At 50.7% G+C, this 5,318-nt stretch overlaps 1 pseudogene; it reads left to right on the forward strand.

Annotated features, from left to right (window-relative positions):
* The first annotated feature begins 1,708 nt into the window (after positions 1 to 1,708).
* LOC102245318 lies at positions 1,709 to 4,926 on the forward strand (annotated as a pseudogene).
* Positions 4,927 to 5,318: the final 392 nt, after the last annotated feature.

Raw genomic sequence — 5,318 nt, forward strand, 5'->3', positions numbered from 1 at the left:
GATTCTCTCTCATCATTGATGTTTCTACCTCTTTCTCTCTCTCTCTTCCTCTCTGACATCAATAAAAACATTAAAAATAAAATAAAGAACATCTTATTATGTAAAAATATATAGATGTACTATAGAATTGTACACTTGAAACTTATATAATTTATTAAACAATGTCACCCCAATATGTGTAAATTTTTTAAACAACAAGGTATAAGAAAGTATGAGCATTTAGATGTGTGGACCCAAACCAGTCATGTGGAATAAACACTCACATATTGGGGTAAGAAAAAAAAAGGGGGTCATCAGAGAAATTAAATCTCGGTATGGAGAGAAAATAGCACTGTTTCTGGAGATGCAAGGATGGTTCAATATTCACAAATTAATAAATTAATAAACATGATACAGCACATAAACAACATGAAGGATAAAAATCACATGATGATATCAATAGAATCAGAAAAGGCATTCAACAAAATCCAGCACCCATTGATGATAAAATTTAAATTAAAAAAAACCCTCAGCAAAGTGAGAATGGAGAATTACATGTACCTGGCCAATTTTCCCAACACCATTTATTAATGTTCAAGATATTAAAAATGGAACTTCCATTCAACCATTCCATTCTTTCACAAATCTGTTTTTAGACCTCACAAATCCCTTCCCTCACCCCCAGCTTGAACTAGACTCCTACTTCTCATTTCTCTTCTCTACATGCGTTTGTGACTGACCATGGGTAGGCGATGACTATGTAACAAATCCATATAAGCTGTTTAGCTAACATTTAGCACACAATATTAGAATTTAATTACTGTTGATATTTTATTTTTATTGACAAATATTGCACTTCTCTACTTTATTGGTAATACGTGGCACATAGGATTTTCTAAGATGATCTGATTAAACAGTTTGCTTCTTATATATTCCCTTTGTGTTAAAGACATCATCCCATGCCCTTGTGTGGTGATCACCACACCCATGACCAGCCACCACCTCCCTCTTTCTTCCTCCCTTTCAAACCGTCTGTATGTGTCCAGGGGTCTTAAGAACATTCTTTCCTCTCTAGAATGTTCTCACTCCACATCTTAGGTCTCCACCTACTCACACAGCCGATCCTTCAAACACAGTCTAGACATGGTCCCAGTTGTTATCATATTTTTTTAAATGTTCTCCTTTGTAAGCAATGAATTACAACATTAGCCTTAGAATACCAGAGTCTACTAATTAGAGTTCTCAAAATACAAGAAACGGATCTCCTGCATCACGGATGTATTTCTGGTACCTGGATAAATTCCTAGCAGGTGATTAGTAAATACTTGTTTATGGACCCATCAAGGACAGAAGAGAATTCTTTTTGTGTGAGGCTAAGAAACAGGTAGTGAGATGCATATAGAGCCAGCCTGTTGAAGGTGGACTCAGGATGAGAACCTGGGTCCTGCCCTCTCTGAGCAGGAGCTCGGACCAGGCTGCGAGTCCTGGGAGTCATAAAAGACCCCAGATCTGGGCTGAGAGTCTACAATGGCCTATAGTCCTCCTGAGTTCTCATCACGGAAATACCCACACCCAGGCCCAGGGCAGGGTGGTCTTCTTGCTGTGGGTTCACAGCTCTGAGGGCCCGGAAGGGTGGCAGCAACTCCTGACCCACCACATCCTGTGCGTCTCTGTCCTTCAGGCCCAGGCCTCCTCCATCTGCAGAGCAGGAGCCCTCTGAGCAGACGCCATGATGTCCATCCTCTCTGCTCTTCTCTGCCTCGGTCAGTTGTGGACACGGGGAGGGGGAGGAGGAGGGGACGGTTCCCCTTGTTCATGGGGAACCTCGGGCTCAGGCAGCTCGAGTAGATGGGGCCATGAGAAGAGAGAATGAGCTACAACGTCCAGGTGCGAACCTCTCACAGAAACTCTCTTCTAGGGCTGAGTCTGGACCAGAGAACCTGTGTGCAGGCAGGTGAGTCCTCCCCAGACTCCAGGTCCCACCTGTTACTTCACCCCTGGGGCTCAGGAGGGAGCACAGAGGTGCTGGATGAGCTGAGGGATGAGGGTGGGGAAGGGCTTTGTAATGCAGCTTCTGGTTTCCTTCCAGGGACCCTCCCCAAACCCACCCTCTCGGCTGAACCAGGCTCTGTGATCCCTTATGGGAGCCCTGTGACCCTCTGGTGTGAGGGGACCCTGGAGGCCCAGATGTTTCATCTCTACAAGGAAGGAAAACAGATGGATTGGAACACACCGAGCCAATGGAAGCCCACGAACAAGGGCAAGTTCTCCATCACACGCATGGCAGAGCATGATGCAGGGAGATATCACTGTAACTACCTCAGCCCCACTGGCTGGACAGAGCACAGTGACCCCCTGGAGCTGGTGGTGACAGGGGAGAGGACACCCAGGGGTCCCAGCCTCGGGCCCTGCCCTCAGGGAGGGGGTCTGCTCTCAGGGTGTCTCCCTCTCACAGCCCAGCTCTGGGGGACATGAGGTCCATTTAACATACAGTCTCTGTCTCTCCTAGGATACTACCATGAACCCAGCCTCTCAGCCCTGCCCAGCCCTGTCGTGACTCTCAGGGGGAAATGTGACCCTTGAGTGTAGCTCGTGGCAGGGATTTCACAGGTTCATTCTGACTAAGGACGGAGATCACAGGCTCTCCTGGATGCAGGACACACAGCCACAGCCCAGAGAAACATCACGGGCCAAGTTCTCTGTGGGCCCTGTGAACTCTAGCCACAGGTGGACATTCAGATGCTATGGCTGTTACAGAGAGAGCCTGCAGGTGTGGTCACCACCCAGTGATGCCCTGGAGCTCCTGGTCCCAGGTGAGTCCCATTATTGTCTCATCCATGGATTGAGGCAGCAATCACATTATTGGGATCCTTGCTCTGAGGGGAGCCCCATGTGAGAGGGTGGGGTGAGTGGAGCAAAGGGGCTCATGAGTCAGAAACATAGCAACAGTGAGACATGAATGCCAGGATGGGAGAAGGAGGCTTATGGGAGGAACAACCCCTGTAACTCATGTCTGGTCTCCCCAGGTGAGTCTGGGAAGCCCTCCCTGCTGAGCCAGCAGGGCCCCATCGTGGCCTCTGGACAGAGCCTGACCCTCCAGTGTCGCTCTGATGTTGGCTATGACAGATTCGCTCTGCACAAGATGGAGGGACGGGACCTCCTCCAGAGTCTTGTACAGCAGCCCCAGGCTGGGCTCTCTCAAGCCAACTTCCTTCTAGACACTGAGAGCAGCTCCCATGGGGGCCGGTACAGATGCTACGGTGGATACAAACTCTCCTCTGAGTGGTCGGCCCCCAGTGACCCCCTGGACATCCTGGTGGCAGGTGAGGAGCCAGTGGATTCAATCAGGGACCCAGACTCTGCACAGGCTCTACAGGGGTCCCAGGTGGTGAGGCTAGAATGAAGGTGCAGGGCCCCAGGGAGGGGGAGAGACAGAGTGAGGCAGGTCGGTGGAAGGGGAGAAGGGAGACTCAGAGAAACAGAGACAGACAGAGAGGAGGGTCCTCAGAGAGAGGCCTGATGACTCTCGGGGCAGAACAAGGTGGGCCGGCAGCCCTCACCCTCCCTCCCTCTCTCTAGGACACCTGCCTGACAGACCCTCCCTCTCAGTGCAGCCAGGCCCCAGGGTGGCCTCAGGAGACAATGTGACCCTGCTGTGTCAGTCACAGAGCCCGAGGGACATGTTCTTTCTGTCCAAAGAGGGGGCAGCTGTTGCCCTCCTGGGTCTGAGATCAAAGCACCGAGCTCAGCAGTTCCAGGCAGAGTTCTCCATGAGTCCTGTGACCTCAGCCCACGGGGGCACCTACAGGTGCTACAGCTCACACAGCACCTGCCCCTTCCTGCTGTCACTCCCCAGTGACCACCTGGAGCTCCTGGTCTTAGGTGAGGGTCCCTGACTCTGTGCTGAGCTGTCACCTCGGGGCCCTGTCTCTGGAGATTCTGAGACAGTAAGAAGTGCGGGGGCCCAGGGGTTTGCCATTGACAGGATATTCTGAATCCCCTGCCACCAACCCTTCCTCCATGGACCCTGGGTCCTCAGTTGTCAACTTAGTGGGATCTCTCAGTTGGAGGTGCTTAGCCTTATCAGTTCTGTGTCTCCAACAAGACATGAAACACACAATTCCAAATTATTTCTGCATTGAGATCATTGTTCTCCATCATCCTCAACTTGAGAAGTATAGCTCTTATCGAAGTCACTCAGAACAAGTCCTCAACTCAGGGATCACAGGAGGCTGAGGTATCCAACGAAGAGCCCATGGAACCTGGCCTAGTAGAGACAGGCTCATGGAGGGGTGGTGTAAAAGTCATCATCTGAGAAGTGGGGCATCTGAGAGCACTGGGCCCAGGAGGAAAACTCCTGTCTCCCCAGGTCCTCACTCACACCCTCATGTCATGATTCTCAGGAGCAGCTGACACCCTCAGCACATCACCAAATAGGTCAGACCTCAAGATGGGTGAGTGGGAGACATCCCAGTTATGGGGCTGGGGGTAGAGGGTCATGTCCTGTCAAAGGGAGGTGGGTGTCCTGGGTGGACATTCAGGGTTCCTGGGGTGACTTTGGTCTGCTCTGATCTCTGTGACCTCTTTGTTCACCTCCCACCCCCAAGACTACACCATGGGGAATTCCATCCGGATGGGCGTGGCCGGCTTGGTCCTGGTGGTGCTTGGGATGCTGCTATTTGAGGCTCAAAACAGCCTGAAAAGGACCCACAATGCAACCAAGACGTGAACACAGAGGGAACAGTGCACTATTCAGAGAGGTGGGGGGCCTTGGAGCCCATCTCATGATCCCAGGAGGTGCTGAAGAAAAGTCGGGACAGTAGTTGGGGAAACTGTCTTCTGGGAATGTCCAGGGGAATAAACATGATTTGGGTGAAGGAAATATCTGTGTGTTCCCTGGACTCTTCCTCCATTTAATGTCTATTTTCTCTCCCTGTCTTGGTTAACTTTCTGTGATGACCACCCCCTTCTTTTCTCAACCCTTAACTTGAGGGTCCATCCCACATGGCTGGTGTGGGTCCCCACATCTAATGCCTCATGCCCCCCACGTTCATGTAATAAAATATTCTTTATTTCTAATCACCACATTACCAGATGGACATTATTGATTCTTCATCTCTTCAGTTCACAGGAGTTAACCTGGGCTCCATAACTGAATAAATGGGCTAAGCCAGGTGCAAGCCTGGGAATTAAAAATCCAACATGATGCCTGAACCCTCTCTGGACCCACAGTCTTTCCTCTCCTCACCAGATGCCACCCGTGTCATTTCCCCAGAGCTGTCCCCATGTGGCATCAGCATGTTGGGGTTTGTGGGGACGGTCTGGGGGAGCGCTGCCCC

Source organism: Myotis brandtii, unplaced genomic scaffold (assembly GCF_000412655.1).
Source record: "Myotis brandtii unplaced genomic scaffold, ASM41265v1 scaffold2587, whole genome shotgun sequence".
NCBI classification, from domain to species: Eukaryota; Metazoa; Chordata; class Mammalia; order Chiroptera; family Vespertilionidae; genus Myotis; species Myotis brandtii.